At 46.1% G+C, this 24,256-nt stretch overlaps 1 protein-coding gene and 1 non-coding gene across 2 annotated transcripts in view; both read left to right on the top strand.

The window, feature by feature from the left end:
- Positions 1-24,256, top strand: part of LOC120381684 (zinc finger protein 850-like) — a gene marked incomplete at both ends in the record, with an annotated part of 320,266 nt that overhangs the window by 235,120 nt on the left and 60,890 nt on the right. The gene's annotated exons all lie outside the window — the stretch shown is intronic.
- Positions 814-885, top strand: TRNAA-UGC. Its single transcript has one exon. It is a non-coding gene; the product is annotated as a tRNA-Ala (tRNA).

Here is a 24,256-nt window from a genome sequence, read left to right as displayed (position 1 = left end):
TTGCACAGACACAGGAACAGCAAGATCTTTCTCTGTCCCTTGTGCAAAGCATGGAAACAATGGACAAGCAGGGGGCTCTGGGCACATCCAGCCCTGGCCGTGAGATGTTCCTCCTCTTTCTTTATGCTGCTGCTGCTATTTCATGGATTGTCTGGGATGGGGAAAAAGCTGAGTTCATTCCAGGTGGAGGGGAAAAGAACCCTGAAAATCTCAGGACCCAACCCTGCTACCAGGATCACTGAGGTGCTGGGAATCTGCCTGGGAAAGGGACTGTGTGAATTGTCAAGGTGGGGAATGAATAACAATCTACAACAAGATCCACCTCATTAAGCACTGACATAGGCTAATCCTGCTGGCAATAGAAGGGAAACTGGGAGCCATTCTTTGCTGTCCAGCCATGGAAATAGTGACCCAATTGCACCGCAGTGAATGTGCTGGGGAAATCTGGACTTCACAGGCGGGTGGAAATAGCAGATCCTAGAAATACCTGGCGCTTCCCACACCACTGCTGCCACCAGGGCCTCACAGCATCCCCCACCATGACCTTGCAGCAGGGGACTGCAGCACCCCCAACCCAATGCAGGGGAGATGGCTGAGTGTATCTCTGCACCCTGAGACCAGGGCACCCACTCTCTCTGCCCCACACATAGAATCTGGCCCTGCTGAAAAGTGACCCCTATGAATAAGTCACCTCCAGGAGAGCAGGATTGGTCCTCAGAGAGGGGAATGGGCTTCTCATGAAGCTTATAGGTCACTGGATGCTCTGGAAACAGGAGGGCTCTGAGTGTAACCCATAGCAAACACAACCTGCTAGGGGATGTAGCTCAGTGGTTGAGCACATGCTTTGCATATATAAGGCCCTGGGTTCAATCCCCAGCATCTCCATGAGCCTTTTTTTCACCCTGCTGCTTTGCTCATGCCCAGAGGGGATGTGGCCCACCAGTCTCCCTGCACCAGTTTCAGTCCTGCTCAGTGAGGGGCAAGTGACAATTGCATGGAAGGTCGGGGGGGGGTTCTGCTCCTAAGTCACCTCGGTACGTTTAAGATTCCCACCCACTGTGCTGCTTGGGACAATGGTAGATGAGAAGGGTGAATCCTCCAGCACTGGAGGGAAAGGTCCCATCTGCACAGCCTGAGAGGCAAGGAAACAGAGGGGCAGTCAGTGCTCAGGGAGGAGAGAGGTCAGTGATTTACTCCCAGCAGGGGACATTGTCTTTTTGAGTATCAGAGGGGTGGCTGTGTTAGTCTGGAGCTGTAAAAGGTGACAGAATCCTGTGGCGCCTTCTAGACTAACAGACGTATTGGCGCATGAGCTTTCATGGGTGAATCCCCACTTCGTCAGATGAATGGAGTGGGAATTCTGTGACTGGCTAGCCAACTACAAAAGCAGTTTCTTCTCCCTTGGTGATCACATCTCAACTGCTAGAAGAGGATCTCATCCTCCCTGATTGAACTAACCTTGTTATCTCTTGACTGGTTCTTGCCTGCATACTTATACCTGCCCCTGCAAATTTCCACTACATTCACCTGACGAAGTGGGATTCACCCACGGAAGCTTATGCTCCAATACGTCTGTTAGTCTGTAAGGTGCCACAGGACTCTGTCTTTTTGAGGCGAGTGCTGCTGGCTTGAGATGGTGCTGACGATGGATAGAAAAAAGGCTGGAGTCAATGGCAGATGGGACCACAGAAGGGGAAGGGGAATGGCAGCCCCACAGAAGGTCCTCCGTGCTCAGATGCCCCCAGTTATTGCACCCCGGCCTGTCCTAGACAGAGAAAAGACACCGAGGGACCCAGCCCCCCTACAGTGATCCCATGGACAAGAACCTAGTTAGGAGTGGGGTAAAGGTTCCCTCTGGCCAAAGGGGAGCTGAAATCCCTCCGTGTCCTGGAATTTAAGCAATGAAAGCTTCAAACCCTGCATGGGTGTGGGCTGAGGTGCATCAGCAGAAGGTTGGGCTGGACAGGGGTGGCAGGTTTGTATAATTTTTGGTGGTGCCCAGAATGGGACCAAGTCCTGCCCCACCTGCCACACACACCTGTGTAAGGCTCTGGGAAGGAGTTTGGTTGTGGGAGGGAGAGGGGTTGGGCTCTGGGAGAGTTTGGGTGCAGGGTCTGGGCTCAGTCAGGGGGTTGTGGTGAAGGAGGCAGTGTGGGGGGCAGGCTCTTGGAGGGAGTTTGGGTGCAGGTGTGGGGTCTGGGCTGGGGCAGGGGGTTGCAGGAGAGGGTGAGGGGTGCAGCATTTACCTCAGGCATCTCCCGAAAGCCCCTAAGCTGGAGGGCCGGGGGCGTCTCTGCGCACCGCTGCCCGCAGACTCCACCCCTGCAGCTCCCATTGCCACAGTTGGCAGTTGGGGCGGGGGCAGCATGTGGAGACCTCCCACCACCACCACAGTTGTTCTTCTCACAGCTGGCTGATGGGGGGCAGCAGGGGATCTCCCAAATCTGGAGGAATCTCTCTGTGCCCCACTGTTAGTTCTCCATCCTGTCTCCCCCTAACAACATGCACCACTCTCCTCCCCATTATCAGTGTTTTAGAGAGACCCCTCCCTCCCTTTATGGGATACAGACTCTGTGACAGAGACTGACTGGGGCTCCTCTCTGCATGGCCCCAGTGGGGAAGGAAAGAGACTGGGGGAGGGGGAGAAGATGGGCAGAAGGAGTCTAATGGGGCAAAGCCAGAATAGAGGAGATTTTCTTCCTGTTAAAATGTACTGGAGTCTCATCGCTGAAAAGCCACATCTTGAGTTAAGTTTGAACCAGCAGCCTTTCAATTACCAGGCAAAGGTGTGAACCACAGAGACTGATAACTGCCTGCTTCCCAAATGTTTAAAAAACATCTTCAGGGGTGCAACTGGTTAGTGCAGAGGGGCTATCTGTTGGGGTTATGAGTTCAAGCTTTCTCTCAAGCCCTTGTTTCTCTTACCTGTGTGGTTTGTTTTGCCTAATTCATACACAAAGTGCTATACTAGAAAAAGGAGAGTAAGTTCTAAAATGTAGAGGTGGGTGCATACTTTAGAAACATCGCCCCTGTGCTGCCATTAGTTCCAGTAGACTGTTCACTGGAAGGGCAAATTGATTTCTTTGCTGCTGAGAAAGATGCCAGGACAGGTCTGTGGGCACCAGATCTCTCTGCTTCTTCCAGCTCCTTCCCTGCCCCAGTCACTGCTGTAGGAGGGTCCTATATGCACTGAGCCTAAACATTTTCCTGGGCCTTCTTAGCATAGTTGGCAGCATGTCAGTCTCATACTCAGTAGGTCCTGAGCTCACACCTCAGAAAAGACAATGGTTTTCTGCTCCCTGCTTCAGATTTTCTAAAGGAAATCAGAGAAAAGAAGCTATAGGAGAGTGGTTCCTAGACACTCTAACACACACAGATTTTTCTAAGGCATTAACTTTTCCTTCTCTGTGGAGTTTGTATTCTCCATAGAGCAAAATAAAACAAAACATGCAAGTCTAAGACTAATACAGTATGAAACTCACTACAGATAAAATCTCACCCTCAGAGATCTTCCAACATGCTTTTTGCAGACTAGACTTATTTCTTGTCTGGGCCCAATCTTTGCACCTGGTATAGTCCTTGTTCCAGCTCAGGTGGTAGCTAGGGATTTCTCATGACTGCAGCCACCTTTCTTCTGTTCCACCCTTATACAGCTTTGGTACAAGGCAGGAATCTTTTGTCTCGCTCCTGGGGAAAAGCCCCAGGTTTAAGATGGATTCCTGTACCAGGTGACATGGTCACATGCCCTGTGAGACCCCAAGCCTTCATTGTTCCTGGCCTGACTCACAGATGGTGCAGGACAGAGCCATCTCCAGTCAATTGTCCTGGTTAATGGGAGCCATCAAGAGTCCAAACCACTGTTAATGGCCCACACTTTGCATCATTACAACAGGACCTCAGAGTTATAGCTCATATTTCTAGCTTCAGATACAGGAATGATCGGTTCATACAAATAGGCTGAACACACACAGTAGATAATAAGTTTTGTAATGATACTGCACAAGAGACCTTTTGCATGAAGCATGTTCCAGTTACATTATATTCACACTCATTAGCATATTTTCATAAAATCATCAACATCAAAGCAGGGAAAGGGTTTTACTATGCACCTGGGAGCAGTTGAGTTTCATGTGCAGGCTCTGCTATGAATTCCTCCAGGTTTCCATAAGCACACAGGGCCCTTAGCGGGTACTCGACACAGGAATGGCCCAGATACAATGAAGTGATGGGAATTGCATTTTCCTTTTTAATTTTTGAATTTCCAATGACATTTCTGTTTGTGATTTCGTTTTGCTTCGTATAACTGTGTTTTCTCAGGGACTTGATATTTACCAGGCTAACTAACAGCTAATAACAGGAGACTTCCAAGCAGGGCGTGGGCGAGCGGAAAAGAACTGTAAGAGATGCTGGTTTTCAACCTTGTGTTAGATAAGAATAGAATGCAGATTGTAGCAGAAATTGCTGAGAGAAGTAAGCTATCAGAAAGGAATATGTACAAACAAAATGCAGTTGTTGCTCCTCAGTGTATGTCGCAAAAGGTATAAATGCTTGCCTTAATTGTTTATCTAACCGAGACCTACCTTGGAAGGGGAAACTCTGCCTGTCTGTACTCTCCCGAATAACTGCAGTTGCTCGAAATAAACGGCATAATATAATAACATTTAACATCCCTGTGGTGGGAAGAACATCTCAACAGCCCAACGCTGTGGCATTTAATTTCAAAAAGGGGAACTATACAAAAATGAGGGGGTTAGTTAAACAGAAATTAAAAGGTACAGTGACTAAAGTGAAATTCCTGAAAGCTGCATGGACACTTTAACGACACCATAATAGAGGCCCAACTTAAATGTATACCCCAATTTAAGAAACACAGTAAAAGAACTAAAAAACAGCCACCGGGGCTTAACAACCATGTAACAGAAGCAGTGAGAGACAAAAAGACTTCCTTTAAAAAGTGGAAGTCAAATCCTAGAAAGGAGCATAAACATTGCAAAATTGTAGGTGACAAATCTGAGGAACTGTCACAGACTGAAGTGTCACTAGAGGAGGTTTTGGAATTAATTGATAAACTCAACATTAACAAGTCACCGGGGCCAGATGGCATTCACCCAAGAGTTCTGAAAGAACTCAAATGTGAAGTTGCGGAACTATTAACCAAGGTTTGTAACCTGTCCTTTAAATCGGCTTCGGTACCCAATGACTGGAAGTTAGCTAATGTAACGCCAATATTTAAAAAGGGCTCTAGGGGTGATCCTGGCAATTACAGACCGGTAAGTCTAACGTCGGTACCGGGCAAATTAATTGAAACAATAGTAAAGAATAAAATTGTCAGACACATAGAAAAACATAAACTCTTGAGCAATAGTCAACATGGTTTCTGTAAAGGGAAATCGTGTCTTACTAATCTATTAGAGTTCTTTGAAGGGGTCAACAAACATGTGCATAAGGGGGATCCAGTGGACATAGTGTACTTAGATTTCCAGAAAGCCTTTGACAAGGTCCCTCACCAAAGGCTCTTACGTAAATTAAGCTGTCATGGGATAAAAGGAAAGGTCCTTTCATGGATTGAGAACTGGTTAAAGGACAGGGAACAAAGGGTAGGAATTAATGGTAAATTCTCAGAATGGAGAGGGGTAACTAGTGGTGTTCCCCAAGGGTCAGTCCTAGGACTAATCCTATTCAATTTATTCATAAATGATCTGGAGAAAGGGGTAAACAGTGAGGTGGCAAAGTTTGCAGATGATACTAAACTGCTCAAGATAGTTAAGACCAAAGCAGATTGTGAAGAACTTCAAAAAGATCTCACAAAACTAAGTGATTGGGCAACAAAATGGCAAATGAAATTTAATGTGGATAAATGTAAAGTAATGCACATTGGAAAAAATAACCCCAACTATACATACAACATGATGGGGGCTAATTTAGCTACAACGAGTCAGGAAAAAGATCTTGGCGTTATCGTGGATAGTTCTCTGAAGTTGTCCACGCAGTGTGCAGAGGCGGTCAGAAAAGCAAACAGGATGTTAGGAGTCATTAAAAAGGGGATAGAGAATAAGACTGAGAATATATTATTGCCCTTATATAAATCCATGGTACACCCACATCTCAAATACTGTGTACAGATGTGGTCTCCTCACCTCAAAAAAGATATTCTAGCACTAGAAAAGGTTCAGAAAAGAGCAACTAAAATGATTAGGGGTTTAGAGAGGGTCCCATATGACGAAAGATTAAAGAAGCTAGGACTCTTCAGTTTGGAAAAGAGAAGACTAAGGGTGGACATGATAGAGGTATATAAAATCATGAATGATGTTGAGAAAGTGGATAAGGAAAAGTTATTTACTTATTCCCATAATACAAGAACTAGGGGTCACCAAATGAAATTAATAGGCAGCAGGTTTAAAACAAATAAAAGGAAGTTCTTCTTCACGCAGCACACAGTCAACTTGTGGAATTCCTTGCCTGAGGAGGTTGTGAAGGCTAGGACTATAACAATGTTTAAAAGGGAACTGGATAAATTCATGGTGGCTAAGTCCATAAATGGCTATTAGCTAGGATGGGTAAGAATGGTGTCCCTAGCCTCTGTTCATTAGAGGATGGAGATGGATGGCAGGAGAGAGATCACTTGATCATTGCCTGTTAGGTTCACTCCCTCAGGGGCACCTGGCATTGGCCACTGTCAGTAGACAGATACTGGGCTAGATGGACCTTTGGTCTGACCCGGTACGGCCTTTCTTATGTTCTTTCTTCCTGCTTTCCTATCACCAGTTCTGTTACTACAGGAATGAAATCTAGACATCCTTTAAAAAGGACAGTTACCTGTTCTGTAACTGGTGTTCTTTGAGATGTGTTGCTCCGGCCTATTCCACAGTAGGTGTGCGTGCACGCCACGTGCACCGGTGCCGGAAGTTTTTAGAGCACTGCTGCGACCCCTGGAGTGGCGCCGCTATAGCGCTATAAGGGGAGCTGCGCACTCCCCCCACCCTCAGTTCCTTCTTGGCAGACAACTCCGACAGAGAGGAAGGAGGCTGGGATGTGGACTAGACAAGAGCAACACATCTCGAAGGACGCCAGTTACGGAACAGGTAACTGACCTTTCTTCTTCGAGTGACTGCTCCTGTGTATTCCACAGTAGGTGACTCCAAGCTATATCCGATGGAGGGTTATCAGGACGGAGTACCACCCTACCAAACCCGGCATCATCCTGTGCTTGGGAGACGATCACATAGTGCGAGGAAAAAGTGTGGACAGATGACCATGTGGCAGCCCTACATACCGGTAGTTGTGCTCAACAGGAAAAGTGGCTTCAGCTCCTATACAAATAACTGGTTGCAAAAAACAAAACAAAAATTAAATTAAAAAACCAAACCAAAAAAAATAAACAAAAAAACCCCACCCAGAAAAGGTCCTATCACACATCCATCAGCATTTTAGATTTTGACATCTCCTGCCTGATGTGACATCTTTGCCTTGCAAACAAGAGACCTGGGGATCTCTGTGGCTGTTACCCTCTAACTGGGTAAAAGGTTACACATCTTGTCTCGAGTAATTTTCCTCTTAACAGAAGATTCATTTTAAAATTTGTCACAATAAAATTCCATTTTAAATAGAAATAATTAGTCTATACTGGGTCTCTATTCTCGTACAGCCTATTTCTCTCACATATTCCCCCACTCTAATTCCTTTGGAGTGAGGTTTTAATTTCAGGATTAGTCACCATTTCCGATATAGTAGGAGGACGGAGGGAGAAAACTAGAAGAAAACCTGAATTATGTTGTAACTCTGAAAGTTATCACTTAATCAGCCTCTTATGTTACACTAATTAACTTCATGTTTAATTTCATTGTCGCTGGTAACAACTTATTCAAAGATTACAAAATATAAACCTATAGGGCAGTTTTCTCTTAATTCCCAGTTCCATCCAGTCAGCTTTGTGTGAAGTCACATTCTACAATAACCGAGGAGCCTTCCATTTCTGTGAATTCATTTCTCCCTGGGACTTCTCCCATGAGTGTGGGTGGAAGGCGTCTCACGCTATGTGGGAAGGCTGCATTATGAGAAAAATCACCTGTGCTCTATTTTCACACTTTCTAATCTTTCAGAGTAGCAGGAGGTGGAGAAGTGATAAAAATGCGTAAGACTAAGTAGCAAATCTAAGAGACCAAACCACAGACTCTGGACTCAGCACTCATGTATCCTGCAGTCTGAACTTGGAATTTGATACATTTCCTCATTAGGTACAATCATCTCCCCAGCATGGAAGAGCTTCTTGTCCAACAAGGCAGCCAGATTGGGACCCGTAGGCATGGAATGGCTCTGAAGGAATCAGCTGTTTTTCTCTGTGCTTCATGAGACTTTGGATCCAAATGGTAAAAGACAGTTGTGCCCAATTTAATCATGGCATCTTTTAGGAGTGTGATCAATGCCACTTAACTAGGAGCAGCGTTCTAAAAGTAGTTTACCTCAGCCACAGGTCACCATAACTTCCATCTCTGGGGCAAAAATCAACCACTAGTTCTTGTCAAATCTTTTACCTTACTTGGAATAATTTCACACTTCTCTGGCATAAAATTCTTCACCACACACACAATATATCAGTAGCAATAGTGAGGTATAACTTCCCCAAATATACCCTTTTAGTTCTTTAATCTCATGGCACAGATTTAAAATAGGGATTAAATTCAGGTGCATTTTAGAATCTCTGTAAGACACCAAATATCAGGTATGTATTAAAAGTAGGTATCTTTCTGCAGCTATATCACATTCAACACAAATTTCATTTTCTACACATTTGCAGCATCTCCCAAGGTATAGGGATTGCATTTCCCAAATAATAGGCAACATGCACCTGATTAGGAAGGAGATAACTTCAGGAGTGAGCTCCTGCAGGGCCTGGGCCACAACTGCTTTCAGAGTCCAATGCATGGGTATTTTGCTTAGTTCCAAAGCACTTACTAGGGAATCCTCTTCTCAGCCCTTCAGAGAAAATATTGACCTACCCTACCCAATTGAACAACGGGGGGTTGGGATGGTGATGGGGAATAAGGGAATCCCTCTGACTTACCCTATCTTCTTCTGTTGTTATAAAGGGTGAAATGACATTTTCCCCTGTTCCTGCTCTTTGTTATAGTTCAATATATTTTAAGTGAGGAAAATGGTAGTAAAAATATCTGCTCCCCAGCACAACCTGAAGCAACATCAGAGCAACTGGGAATGAAACAATTGGTTCCCCAAGGGAGAACTCGATGACTAACAATTGCTGTGAAATGGGGGAACAGTATAACCGTGATGCTCAGGGTTTGTTTAGACTAGGAAAAGTGATGGAGTTTAGGTCACGTCAAGGGGGAAGCTAATGCCAATCCCTGCACCTGGCTGCATGTGCTCTACAACTATACTTGTCTTTTTACCCCAAGATCACTAACTTGAGCAGCCAACGCCATGTACAGCCCTAGTGGATGTCAGGCACAGGTAGTTTTTGCCTCAGTGTAGCTTGTTGGGATCAAACCTCTCTCCCAGGTGGACCTGATGAACATTCTGGGCTGGAGGGCCTTCTAGGATGAGAAAACGGGCTCTGTGGATATGTGGAATGTGGTGGAGGTGATATATCTTGACTTTAGCAAAGTTTTTGCTACAGTCTCCCACAGTATTCTTACCAGCAAGTTAAAAAAGTATGGATTGGATGAATGGACTATAAGGAGGATAGAAAGCTGGCTACATTGTTGGGCTCAATGGGTAGTGATCAATGGCTTGATGTCAAGTTGGCAGCAGGTATTAAGTGGAGTGCCCCAGGGGTCGGTCCTGGTGCCGGTTATGTTCAACATCTTTATTAATGATCTGGATGATGGGATTAATTGCACCCTCAGCAAGTTTGCAGATGACACTAAGATGGGGGGAAGAGGTATTTACCCTGGAGGGCAGGGATAGGGTCCAGAGTGACCTAGACAAATTAGAGGATTGGGTCAAAAGAACTCTAATGAGGTTCAACAAGGACAAGTGCAGAGTCCTACACTTAGGAAGGAAGAATCCCATGCACCGCTAAAGGCTAGGGACTGACTGGCTAAGCGGCAGTTCTGCAGAAAAGAACCTGGGAATTACATTGGATGAGAAGCTGGATGAGAATCAGCTTCTCATCCAATGTAGGGAGGAGGGATAGCTCAGTGGTTTGAGCATTGGCCTGCTAAACCCAGGATTGTGAGTTCAATCCTTGATGGGGCCACTTAGGGATCTGAGGCAAAAACTGGTCCTGCTAGTGAAGGCAGGGGGCTGGACTTGGTGACCTTTCAAGGTCCCTTCCAGTTCTAGTAGATTGGTATATCTCCAATTATTACCTTTTAGTACCAGTGTGCCCTCATTGCCAAGGAGGCCAATTGCATATCGGGCTGTATTAGTAGGAGCATTTCCAGCAGATCAAGGGAAGTGATTATTTCTGTCTATTCAGCTCTGGTGAGGCCACACCTGGAGTATTGCATCCAGTTTGGGTCCTCCCACTACAGAAGGGATGTGGACAAATTGGAGAGAGTCCAGCGGAGGGCAACAAAAATGATTAGGGGGCTGGGGCACATGACTTTCGAAGAGAGGCTGAGGGAACGGGGGTTATTTATTCTGCAGAAAACAACAGCGATGGGGGGATTTGATAGCAGCCTTCAACTACCTGAAGGGGGGTTCCAAAGAGGATGGAGCTTGGTTGTTCTCAGTGGTCGCAGACGACAGAACAAGAGGCAATGGTCTCAAGTTGCAGTGGGGGAGGTCTAGGTTGGATATTAGGAAACACTATTTCACTAGGAGGGTGGTGAAGCACTGGAATGGGTTACCTAGGGAGGTGGTGGAATTTCCATACTTTGAGGTTTCCAAGGCACAGCTTGGCAAAGCCTTGGCTGGGATGATTGAATTAGTATGGGTCCTGCTTTGAGCAGGGGATTGGACTAGATGACCTCCTGAGGTCTCCTCCAACCCTAATATTCTATGAGTCTATAACACACACTCCTGTGACTCCAAAGGAAAGCAGTTGATAGAAAAGATCACAGGACTGACCCCAAAGAAGGGTGAGCTGCAAAAGGCAGAAGCAGGCAACTCATCTGGGGGAGCCGAGAGACCACAGTGAAGACGATGCAAAGATCACTATGTGGGAATTAGCAAATGTGATTTTTTTTAAAATCTTTTGGCCAGCCCTAGTCAAGGCATTTATTACAGTTCTCTCTCATGTGGATTGTCTGATGTCTAATAAGGTTTGAGCTCCGATTGAAGCATTTCCCACACTCAGAGCACGTGTAGGGTTTCTCTCCTGTGTGGATTCTTCGATGGGTGATAAGCTGTGAGCTCCGATTGAAGCGTTTCCCACACTCGGAGCATCCATAAGGTTTCTCACCTGTGTGGATTGTCTGATGTGTGGTAAGGTGTGAGCGCTGATTGAAGCTTTTCCCACACTCATGGCATGTGTAGGGCGTCTCTCCTGTGTGGATTCGCTGGTGTGAGATGAGGGCTGAACTATCAGTGAAGCATTTCCCGCACTCAGAGCATCCATAAGGTTTCTCCCCAGTGTGGATTCTTCTATGTGTGATAAGGTGTGAGTGCCGATTGAAGCGTTTCCCGCACTCAGCACATCCATAAGGTTTCTCACCTGTGTGGATTGTCTGATGCGTGATAAGGTGTGAGCTCCGACTGAAGCTTTTCCCGCACTCAGAGCACGTGTAGGGCGTCTCTCCTGTGTGGATTCTAATATGTGTGATAAGCTGTGAGTGCTGATTAAAGCTTTTCCCGCACTCAGAGCACGTGTAGGGCGTCTCTCCTGTGTGGATTCTACAATGAGTGATAAGGTGTGAGTGCCAACAAAAGCTTTTCCCGCACTCAGAGCATGTGTAGGGCCGCTCTCCTGTGTGGATTCGACGATGTGAGATGAGGGTTGAACTATCAATGAAGCATTTCCCACACTCAGAGCATCCGTAAGGTTTCTCACCCGTGTGGATTCTCCTATGTGTGATAAGGGCAGAGCTTCGATTGAAGCGTTTCCCGCACTCAGAGCATCCGTAAGGTTTCTCACCCGTGTGGATTCTCCTATGTGTGATAAGGGCGGAGTGCTGATTGAAGTGTTTCCTGCACTCAGAGCACTTGTAGCGTTTCTCTCCCCTGTGAATTCTCTGATGTGTGAAAAGGTCTGAGCTCCCATTGAAGCTTTTCCTGCACTTATGGCATGTGTAGCATGTCTCTTCCAAGTTGATTTCCTTGCGTGCAATAAGGTCTGAGTGGCTACTGAAGTTTTCCTCTGGCCCCTGCTGAGTCTTGCAGGCATTTGCTTTTTCTGGGAGTGCACAACTCCCTAAAACATTCCCTTTGGATCTTCCTTTTAACATCCCATGTGGTTCTACTTGCTCAGCATCTTCCTGCTGGGGTTCCTCCTCATTCTCATTCACCTTCCCATCACCTGATGGGAGACAGAGAGAATCCAGACATAGGTCACTCCCTGTGCCTGAAAGAAATGAAATCTCAGAGACAGGAATTGAAAAAGGAATGAACAAAACCAAATACATGTGGGGGAGATCAAACCTATCAGGAGCTGATTTTCCCCAAACCTTTCCCCAGAGGAGAGAGGAAGGGATCAGTTTTGGTCCACATCTCACCAGAACACTCCGGGGGAAGCTATATTGGTGAGAGACCTGCTGCCAGTTGTCAGTCAGTATAGGTGGGAAGCCATGAGTGACCTCTGCCTAAAGATTCCATATCTGCAAGGAACAATCCTGAACTTGGAGAGCTCACAAGGTCTTTTGTAGGGCATCCCAATTGTTTCCTGTATTCAAAGACAGTTTTTTTAGTTGGTTTAACCAATTCCTCACCTGTGTCGGCAGCTCTCAGGAGCACTTCTTTCTCAGAGCCCTGGAGGTCTGGGACCCATGGCTCTTCCCCTCGTTCTAGCTGCGAGATCACATCAGGTTTTGAAACTGGAAACCCTACTAAAGGCAAAGAAAACAAGGTGGTATTGGGCTGTTAGGAATATGATTATGTGTGGATAGTGCCCATCACCACCAGATAAAGAGAAAGATCTTAAGATGTCAAGTATCAGAGGGGTAGCCGTGTTAGTCTGGATCTGTAGCAACAAAAGAATCCTGTGGCACCTTATAGACTAACAGACGTTTTGCAGCATGAGCTTTCGTGGGTGAATACCCACTTCTTCGGATGCATCTGTTAGTCTATAAGGTGCCACAGGATTCTTTGTTGATCTTAAGATCTGGAGGTCTGGGACCCATGGCTCTTCCCCTCGTTCTAGCTGCGAGATCACATCAGGTTTTGAAACTGGAAACCCTACTAAAGGCAAAGAAAACAAGGTGGTATTGGGCTGTTAGGAATATGATTATGTGTGGATAGTGCCCATCACCACCAGATAAAGAGAAAGATCTTAAGATGTCAAGTATCAGAGGGGTAGCCGTGTTAGTCTGGATCTGTAAAAGCAACAAAGAATCCTGTGGCACCTTATAGACTAACAGACGTTTTGCAGCATGAGCTTTCGTGGGTGAATACCCACTTCTTCGGATGCATCTGTTAGTCTATAAGGTGCCACAGGATTCTTTGTTGATCTTAAGATGGTTAAAGAAAACTTAGTTTGATAGCAGCCTGTCTGGCAAGAAATCATTTATCAACAGTTCTGGTTGTGAAACTCTCATTTCGGTATTGCTTTATCTTCATGTCCCCCACTTTTCTATTGTTAATCTGTCTGGTTCTCTAATTGTTTCTGACTGCTGTAATAATTTTGCTAGGTGCAAGTTAATTAGGGTACTGGAATATAATTGGTTAGAGAATTATGTTACAATATGTTAGGATTGGTTAGTTAAATGTCAGTACTATGATTGGTTAAGGTATAGCTGAGAATATTACTACATAAACTGGTGTTAAACAGGAGGGGGAATGGAAATTGGAATCATGTTTGTTAAGGGCGAAACGGGAATAGGGAATGGGTAAGAGAGACACACGCAAGGCTCTGCAGTGTCAGAGCTTGGAAGGGTGACACAGTGTAAATGCTCTGCAGCATCAGAGCTGGGAATGGAACACCGTGGAACAGACTCTATCAGCACACAGAGATAAACCCTACTGGTGTGAAGGGCTTCGGAATATGCTTGCTTGGAAACTAACCCCAATAAACATCGTATTATCTACACTTTGGACTTCTGGTCTTTTGCTGCTTGCGGTCTGCATTACAAGAACCAGGGAAGTGGGAAGGTGATGGGAAAGCCCTCTAACAAATGGACACGATCTGATAACCTAGACGTAAGCCTTAGAGGAAGGTTTTAATACACTATGGAACGGATCAGGGATTCCCACAAGGACTGATGCGGGGGAGATGGTAAATACGCATTTAGATCCTTTTCTTCTTTTATATCTTTTCCCCATAAGGTTGAACCTCTGGCACTGTCATGGATCCATAGGATCTGTGCAATGCCCTGGCTTTTAAACAGTCCTTGGGAGGTGCCCCTTGCGTGTGCTAGACCCCCAAGGGCTCCCACTCTTCCACAAGGACAGGCCATGTAGCTTCAACACTTGAGACTGAGCCTCTGGCTTCAACACTCCTACTTCAACCTGTGAGCTCTGCCAGCAGGTCCAGCTGAACAACACTCCTGTTCAGAGACTGTTCCTCATTCATGCTTCAATGCACCTCAGCAAGTTTTTGTTGTGATACTGGGCAGACTGTTAAAATATAGCAGGGTTTATTAGTCAACTAAAACACAGCATTAGAAAGGCTTTAGATTAGGACAGAGAAGCAAAGAAGACAATATAGTTCATACTGGCCAATGCCCTTGAGGACATGCTGCTGTTAAAAACAGTTTTGTTTCCTTTCACTTTGCCTGTCCATTTGTCTTAGCTCCGGTAGAGCTCCGTGCGTCTGCTAACCCAGTTCTTCCTGCTCCCAAAAACATAACGAGTCCATGTGTGCTTCACTCAGCCAAGCGGAGATCCTCCCATGGACAGGTGAGAATTATTCCCTTGTCTCTGTCGAGTATTCCATTGATGTAGGTTGGTCCCAGCCTGTCCTTAATGACCCATTCGTATCACCCCATGACAGCTACGTGACAAATCACCTCGTGTCTCCTCTTCTTTATAATCATAGCAATACCAATCAGAAGGAAACTGAGATGTGTATTGGCATCATACAAGTATCACCAAAATTCCCATCTCTATCACACACACACTGCTCACAGCCCCTGGAGAGAAAGCAAAGCACGGGAACTGGACAATAGTCCAGTGAACACAGTGGAGGACAAGCTGCAATCCTCAAACCCTGGTCAAAAAGGAGAGGCATGTGGGTCCCTACCCATAGAGAGGGGCTGGCTAGAGGCCTGATACCTGACAGGGCATTCCTAGAGCAGACCATGGAGGAAGGTCAAAGGCTTAGCTACCCCAGAACTGTGGCACTGCAAAAGCACATTTACTCAATTTAGAATTCTATGGGTGGCATATTTTCCTCTTCAAATGAGGAAAAGGCATGAAAGCTGTAGTTATTAATGTCTCCAATAAGGATACATTAAATGCAATTTTAAAATGACTGACGGCACCAAAAAGGCACATGTCCAAAAATTATTCTGATAGGTGGGAGATAAGGCAAAAACATGGGGGCAAGGAAACTTGTCAAAACTTGTATGATGAATAAAGGTATAAAGTTATTACTACTCAGGTTCTTCAGAGACCCCATAGCTTCTAATAACTGGGTGGACAGGACTGCTTACCCAGAAAGACCACCATCTCATAGTTCTCCTGCATGACATCCCTGTAGAGGGCTCTCTGAGTGGGGTCCAGCAGAGCCCCCTCTTCCCTGGTGAAATACACAGCCACCTCCTCGAAGGTCACCGGCCCCTGAAAGAGCAAAAGTCCAACACTCAGTACCTGCTTCCCCACTATTCACGGAACAGCAGTGCCAGGGAAATGGAAGCTCCGGGAGGCACATGTTAACAGAGTCCCACCTCACCTTGCTTAGAGCAGCCAGGAGGCATCAGAGGGTAGAAAGAGAGAAACTTTGTGTCACTCAGCTGACAGACGGAGGCAGGGTTGTCACATTTATGACATACTTACTAGCCAGAGCTTGATATAGGAGATGGGGCTGTCTCTGGACCCTGCTGGTGGCTCCCTGGTAGGAATCCCACCACTCTCCAAATAAAATATATGGAAGAAAGGGGAAGTCAATAGTAAAGAATATAAGTGAGAAGGTCAGAATTGTAGAAAGTTGGCAAGGGAAGCTATCAGAAATCAATGATCAACCAATGAAAATAAGAAGGAAGTTTTTAAAAGTACAAAATTAATCCTAACAATGGTAGTGGTACATTACTAGACGGAAATGGGAGAATTATCAAAAATAATGCAGAAGAGGTAAAAGTGTTCAATAAATATTTCTCTCCTGGATTTGGAGAAAAACAGATGATGTACTCGTATCATAAGATGTTGATGACGACACTCTTTCCATTCCGACAAGAACTCATGAGGACGTTAAACAGCAGCTATTAAAAGTTAGATGTGTTTAAATCAGCAGGTCCAGATAACTTGTAGCCAAGAGTTTTAAAAGGCCTGGTAGAGGAGCATGGTGGACTGTTAATGCTGATTTTAATTAGAACTTGGAACACTGGGGAAATCCCAGAAGACAGGAATAAAGCTAATGCAGTCCCAATATTTAAAAAGTGTAAAAGAGATGACCCAGCTAATTACAAGAGTATCAGTCTGACATCGATATTGGACAAGATAATGGAGCAGCCAATACTGGATTTTACTGATAAAGAATGAAAGGAGGGTAATATAATTAATACCCATGAACAAAGGTTTAGAGAAAATAGATCCTATCAAACTAACTGGATATCCTTATTGGATGAGTTCAGAAGTTTGGTTGCAGCTAATCGTATTAATGTAATATACCTAGACTTCTGTAAGGCATATGACTTGTTTCAGCACAATATTTTGACTAAAAAACTAGAATGATACAAAATAAACACAGCATACATTAAATAGATTAAAAACTGGGATTGTAAATGGGGAACCATGGTCGACTGGATTTATTTCTAACAGGTTCCATCAAGGACTGGATCTTGGCCCTTTGTTATTTAACATTCTTATCAATGACCTAGAAGAGAATATAAATTGTCACTGATAAAGTCTGCAGTTGCCACAAATACTGGGGGTGGTAGTAACAAATGAAGTGTCAATAGATTCAGGCTCCAGCACTGGGAGTCTGGGAAGTTTTCCCAGCCCTGGCTGGAAGGTTATTTCCTGTTCCACAAAGACGGGAAGTTCCATTCCCAACTCTTGTGCCTTGAAATTAGGCCCTGACACTACACCCCACATTCAGCATAGTGGTATGATAATAATAGGATTAGGTCATAATTATGATGCATTATGTGCAAGATGTGTCATGTGCAGTGTCACTGGAAAAGTTATGAATTGCTGAATAGGATTATCCTATTTGTGGGCGCAGAGCATGTTTGTATCTGAAGTTATGAATATTGACCATGTATCTGTATTTCATAAGGTGCTTACTCTGGGTAACACCCACAACGAACCTTTCGGGTACAACAATGAAGAGGCCAGACACTGCTGATGGCTCATCAACAAAGACAATGGACCGTGGAAGAGCTTAGCCTTCCTGTGAATGTTTCAGCCAACCTATGAGTCATGGCTATTATGATTCAGCAGGGCATGCGGGAGCATATGACCAGACCACATGACACTGAACTCCATTTTGGTACCTCTATTTTTCAACAAACTGGACTGGGAACTGAGTTTGGAACAAAAGGTTCCCGCCATATGGAAAAGCTACATAAGGTGGGGTGTGATATCATCTCTTGGCCTCATTCCCCACACAAGAGAACTCCTGGAAGCACCTGAGGAACAAAGACTGAACTGGGGGAAGTGTTGGTCCCATGATAAAGGGATTTCTAGCTTGTGTATGGAAACTTGGGGGACTGCTTGTACCATCAGTCAGGGTGAGAAATTGCTAATTCAAATTCTATCCATCTAGTACGTTAGGCTTAGTTTGAGGTTTTGGTTATTTGCTAAGTAATCTGCTTTGATCTGTTTGCTACCACTTAGAATTGTTGGGACATGTTATGATTCAGTAAAGAGCAGGGAACTGCTAATGTGCAGACATGGGATTAGGGGACAAAGGCATAAGCAGGCAGGAATTCTTTGCTTAATAAATAAGCTGCCATATTTTTCCTTTCCCTGTTGCTTGTAAGAATTGATAAGGATGCAGCTGCATGAGAAATGTAGTTGCTGGAATGAATGTCCTTTGTGTGAAAGAAAGTAAAAGAAATGTTACCTCCCCCTCCCTTCCTTTCCCAGCTACATAAACAAGCCCTGGCTTATGGCCCCTTCCTCCCTCCCCTGAGAACTGCTGATTAAGGAAATTTGTAGCAACACATTAATACAAAGTACTGTATTTTCAAGGTAAAAATGTCTGTATAACATGCGTAATCCTGTGACTAACAGATAGGGATGGGTATACTAACAGTACGAGTGTTTCTATTACTTGATAAGGGTTTGGGGGGTGTTGTAATGGATGTAGGTGTGTACATACTAAGTTAGATTAAAGGAGTGTGATGTAACTAATCCAGTGCTTACTCGACAATTGGGTCGAGGGGAACAAGCATCGCAATAAAGAAGGCTGTACTCGTATCCGCTTCCGGGTCAACCTGCTCCTTTATTCTTCTAACAAAAATCACTTTATCTTTCTGCAGTTAATAAACTCATTTTACGCTTTATCTTAACCAGTGTTAAGTATTTTGAGTGAAGTGTCTGGGGAAAATCTGAGCTTGGTGTGCACAAGCTTGTTTTGCACATCTTTCCTGTATCAAGGGGAAGGCAAATTATATTAATGAGATTACATTAGAGAGCTCCCTGTGCACTATAAGACGATACAATTCTGAATTTATACTACAGCAAGCGTGCAAGGTTGGGGAGCTGGGAAATTGGCTGTTGTCTCTATCTGCCCTTGAGTGGCTCAGGTAAAGCACTCAGGTAGCTTAGTTGGGTGTATGGCGCCACCTGCTGTCGTGTTGGGTGATAACAGGGCCTGGAGAGGCTGGCTGAATCTCCAGCATAGCAGGGAGAGAAGGGCCAGCCCAGCTTCAGGGTTAGAGGGCACAGCGGTTCCCAGAACCTGCCCCCAGACTTCCCCCTGGAGGTGACAACCCATCACACCTTAGATTACACAAGTCTCAGCAAGTTTAATCACATTATGTTATTTCCTGCCTCCCACCACGTCTAGCAGCTACCACCTTCCTATGCCTTTACTGCTCCTCTCCCTCCAAGCAGAGCCCACCACCAGCTCTGTCATAATCCCTTACCTGAGCCAGCTCCATTGCAGCCATTTCCTTCCCCCTGGGAGGAGGGGATGATCTGGAGCGAAACGTGGACGTTATTCTGTAGCCTGTCAGGGTGAGAAGGGCAATGTGAGAGAACTCAGACGGGGTTTTCGTCCATTCCACAAGCCGATTTTCCCCTGCTAATGGACATTCTAGGTTCTGCCACACTATGAAGCACAGAGTGACCTTATCCCAGTACAGGCCGAGCCCCCTCCCACCAGGGTGTAACCCTCTGACACAGGGTGAAACCCGCCCAGTAGCAGAGTCTCTCTGTTACACTTATCAAGTTTGCGGATGATACCAAGCTGGGAGGGGTTGCAAGTGCTTTGGAGGATAGGATTAAAATTCAAAATGATCTGGACAAAATGGAGAAATGGTCTGAAGTAAACAGGATGAAATTCAATAAGGACAAACGCAAAGTGCACCGCTTAGGAAGGAACAATCAGTTGCACACATACAAAATGGGAAATGACTGCCTAAGAAGGAGTGCTGCGGAAAGGGATCTGGGGGTCACAGTGGATCACAAGCTAAATATGTCAACAGTGTAACGCTGTTGCAAAAAAAGAAAATATTCTGCGATATATTAGCAGGAGTACTGTAAGCAAGACACGAGAAGTCATTCTTCTGCTCTACTTCACACTAATTAGGCCACAACTGGAGTACTGTGTCCAGTTGTGGGTGCCACATTTCAGGAAAGATGTGGACATATTGGAGAAAGTCCAGAGAAGAGCAAAAAAAAAATGATCAAAGATCTAGAAAACATGACCTATGAGGGAAGATTGAAAACATTCGGTTTGTTTAGTCTGGAGAAGAGAAGACTGAGAAGGGACATGATCAGAGTTTTCAAGTACAGAAAAGGTTGTTACAAAGATGCCCGAGAAAAATTGTTCTTCTTAACCTCTGAGGATAGGAGAAGAAGCAATGGGCTTAAATTGCAGCAAGGGCGGTTTAGGATGGAGATTAGGAACATTAGCTTCCTAACTGTCAGAGTGGTTAAGCGCTGGAATAAATTGCCTAGGGAGGTTCTGGAATCTCCATCATTGGGGATTTTTAAGAGCAGGCTGGACAAACACCTGTATGGGATTGTCTACGATAATACTTAGTCCTCCCTTGAGGGCAGGGGACTGGACTAGCTACCTCTCAAGGTCCCTTCCAGTTCTATGATTCTATCAATCAAAGGCCAGAGAAGAGCAGAATCAAAGGAGTCACTCTGGGGATTCTCCCTGTCACTGTCCCCAAGGCAGCTCTCTCAGGTTTACAAAGTTGTTTGATGCACCAGCCTTTATACAGTCTCTCCTGGGAGTGCCCCTTTCAAGGGCTGGGCCTAGTTTTAGCTTTTGACAAGTGTGACCCCGGGGATTCTGAGACGGGGCCTTCTTGCCTCAGCACATCTTGTTTCTTTCTGTGGCTCCCCAGCGAGTCCAAATGAGTAGAGCTTCCCACTGCCTCAGACTAATGGCCCATCTAGCTCAGTGACCAATGCCAGGTGCTTCAGAGGGAAAGAACAGAACAGGGAATCATCAAATGATCCACCCCGTCACCCATTCCCAGCTTCTGGCAAACAGAGGCTAGAGACACCATCCCTGCCCAGCCTGCCTGTGACACTGGCAGATGAGGTGTTAGCTCTTGCAAAAGCCCGCATGTCTTCATTGAATATGAACAAACGCATCGCTGGAATCAGTCTGACTCACCTGTGTTAGTATTGTTAAAACAGGTATTAGGATTATAAAAACGTGTTTAGACTTCATTGAATGCTCATGAGTTGCTGCCTGGGATAATATCTGACTAGTTGCATTGTGAGCCTCTGTGGCTCTGTAAATCACCAGAGGAGAGAGACTTTACCTATGTGAAGTGCTGATTGGCAACAGAATCCATTGCATCCTGCCCGGCGGAAAGGTCCATCAACACCAGATGGACTATTACAGGATGTTAAAGACGACAAAAGATTGTTGTTGTGCTCTTGACTTCCCATTAGCTGAGTTTACAGTTCAGATCACGTGGCAGGAAGGGGACAAAAAAACCCATACAGAAATGTAGTGAGGCAGTGTGGCTCCCCACCTCCCCAGAGGGGGAAGAGCCCATCTGGAGGCCGGAGTGGGTGGAGCTAGGGAGTGCTGAGCCCGCCCCTAAGAGAGTCAGGCGGCGACTCAGAACTATAAAGGCCGGCCCTCAGAGCTCACTAGGAGCCCAGCCACCGGAGAGAACAGACGTCCATAGTGGAGCCCGTGACTGGGAAACCCCCGCGGCCCAAGGCGGCCACCCAGACTGGCCGGCCCGGCCCTGCGCCCGTTATCCAGAGGAGTTGCCGGGCCTGCCAATCAACCCCTGCCCCAAAGAACCCATGATCCTGGATCCCCCAGAGGCCAACACCAAGACCCAGGTAGGGCCTGAGGGGGAGTGTGGAAGTAGCCCGGGGGCAGCCGACCCCAGTCTGGCTGCAGCACTACCAGAGCCTATGTCGGTGTGTTGCGGCCAGGATCCCCACTGACTACGCAGTGGGTCTTCTGCTGCTGCTAGAGCCCCGGGCTGGGATGCAGTGGAGTGGGAGGGCCTGCGTCCCCCCTGCCACCCAACTCCTGGGTGGAAGACTCTCCCTCTCCCTGGCCTGAGGAGGCTGAGACCTACTGTTACTGCTCAGCCCTGCCTGAGTGTAGGAATGTTACACTTCTTAGGCTGAAGTGGTTCCCACACCCCCACACTCCCAATCAGGAGACTCACTGATAAAGCGCCGACCAGGTGCATACCATTGGAATACACAGGGATAAAGCACCAATCAGGGGAGGGGGCGAAGTAGTTGGATTATGTTAGCACATGCGCATAACAGAATGATTTATGTAACCATTATAATAAAAGACGTGGAAAACCCCCGCTTGGGGCGCTCCACTGGAATAGACTGACGGACTTGGCTTGATTCATTACTACATCTGGTGACCCCGACGTGATACCCCCTGCTCACCAGCTGGAACAGCCCCCGATGCATCGACCCTCGCTAAATAGCCCCATTTCGTGAGTATGGGGGGGGAATTGTCGGCTCAGCAGAAGTTTCATGCACAAGAGCTGCAAAATATTATTCAACAAACTGGCAGGCCAGTTTCCTTGGGTCAGTTAGAAAAGCTATTAATTGAAATCAATTGCCAATGTCCTTGGTACCCGGATCACGGGTCACTGTCAGTAGAAGATTGGATAAAGATAGGGGCGACACTGCACGCAGAGCCTAGAGCTGCGGTGGAGTGGCTTCTGCTTTGGCAGCGATGTACAGAGGCTCTGGATTCAATCAGAGTTGGAGCGTTATCCAGGGCTATCCTTCTCACCCCCGCGCCTTCGGCCCTCCCTCCTTACCCTCGGATCTTGCCTCCCAAGCCGCTTGAGGCGGTACCCGAATGCCATGATGCATGTCCAGGTACGGATGGCTCTTCACGGCCAAATTTTTGGCCGTCCCCTTTTCAGGCAATGATACACAGGGAGGAGATGGGAGAATTGAGCAGCGAGGGAGAATTGAGCAGCGAGGGAGAATTGAGCAGCGAGGGAGAATTGAGCAGCAAGGAAAAAGAACAGAGCTCCACAGAGATAAGGGAGCTACTGGCTGCCTTCCCAGTGACACATCGCCCTGGCAACGCAGAGGAGCTGGCTGAAGGGGAGATCACAGCCCTCCCCTATCCTGTTCTCCGAGAAGCGAGACGAGCAGTTACTGAGTCTGGATTGGAATCCACCTTTACCCGAGGCATGTTAGAAGGGACTGCAAATGGGTATAGCATGCTCCCCCAAGATTGGAAGGATTTTTGTAGGATGCCTTTAAGCCCCGCGCAGTATGTTATTTGGGATAGTGAATTTCAACAGGGGCAGGCATTGGGGGGGGGGCTATACTCCCGAGCATTTGTATGGAGCAGGACAGTTCGCCGCTATACGAGAGCAGGCAGATAATCCTGATGCCCAGTGGGAATTAATGAGGAAACTCGCTTATCGGTATCCCCCTTGAGGGACTGGCGGATACTGGAGCTGACGTTACAGTCATCTCCGCTCGGCAGTGGCCGTCCACCTGGGACAGGTTTGAAGTGCCAGCCATTTGGGGAGTGGGCAGATTGCAGGCCGCTCAACAAAGCACCCGATGGATTGCTATAACTTTGAGAGAAGGGGGAAAGGAGATTTTCCTTAAGCCCTATATCATGGATATTGCTGTATCCCTATGGGGAAGAGACTTCTTAAGCAAATTTGGATTGCATTTTACTGTTTATGACTGAGGCCAGGCTGTTAGTGCCTGGCCAAGTTTTGCTGCTTGTGTTTGGGTGTAGTTAAGCCCCCCTTTCTTTTGGCTGTTTGCCAAGTTTCAGCTGTGCAAGTGCTGTTTTTGACTGTGGTGGTTGGATTTTTTTTTTTCTTCAGCCTTTTTTAGTTAATTCATTTTGTTCACATTTTACCATCCATGACTGAGTTTACTGCCCTTTCCCTTGTATGGTTAACCAGTACCCCTGTGTGGGTGGAATAGTGGCTACTGCCCCAGGAGAAGTTTTTTGCATTGTATCACTTATGTGAGGAATAATACCAGGGGGGCCATGTGGAAGAATCCACTAGCCCCTGGCATTCGCCTGTTTTGGTTATCAAGTAAAAATTTGGTAAATGGCGAATGCTCCATGATCTTAGAGCGATTAATGCATGCATGCAACCCATGGGACCCCTGCAGTGTGGAACCCCAAATTCCAGTTTTATTCCATATGATTATTAGCTTATGATAATAGGCTTTAAAGATTGTTTTTTAATGATTTTTCCTTGTTTTAAAGATAGGGAGCTTATTTTTCCCAGGGAGGTGGTGGTGGTTTTTATTTGATTTTTTGGACCCCTGCCCCCGGGCATGATGGGGCTAATCCTCCCTCGTTCCCATGCCGGAAAATATGGCATTTAGATAGTTCCCAGGGTAATAGATAGTGATTATGTGGGAA

The sequence above is a fragment of the Mauremys reevesii genome, linkage group 14 (genome assembly GCF_016161935.1).
Source record: "Mauremys reevesii isolate NIE-2019 linkage group 14, ASM1616193v1, whole genome shotgun sequence".
Lineage (NCBI taxonomy): Eukaryota > Metazoa > Chordata > Testudines > Geoemydidae > Mauremys > Mauremys reevesii.
The sequence above is the reverse complement of the archived record's forward strand: the minus strand, read 5'-3'. Positions and strand labels throughout refer to the sequence as shown.